Here is a 260-nt window from a genome sequence, read left to right on the forward strand (position 1 = left end):
ATGGCCGGACTGAAAAAGTAAATGTGCCACATGTTGGTGTATTTTAAATATGTTAAAGATTATGTGGTATAATAATTAGGTAGTATATACAGAAAGATCACAATGTCATTCCAGGGATTTGCAATTTATCATAGTGAAAGGCCATGTTGTTGTCTGACTGATGTTTTAATTTCTTCTTGTCTCCTCAAGAACTTCATGCTTTTTTGAAATCAAGGTGGTGTTATCAGCTGTATTTTTATAGCTTTGCCTTGTTGAGTCTA

Source organism: Penaeus monodon, chromosome 33 (assembly GCF_015228065.2).
Source record: "Penaeus monodon isolate SGIC_2016 chromosome 33, NSTDA_Pmon_1, whole genome shotgun sequence".
Classification (NCBI taxonomy): Eukaryota; Metazoa; Arthropoda; class Malacostraca; order Decapoda; family Penaeidae; genus Penaeus; species Penaeus monodon.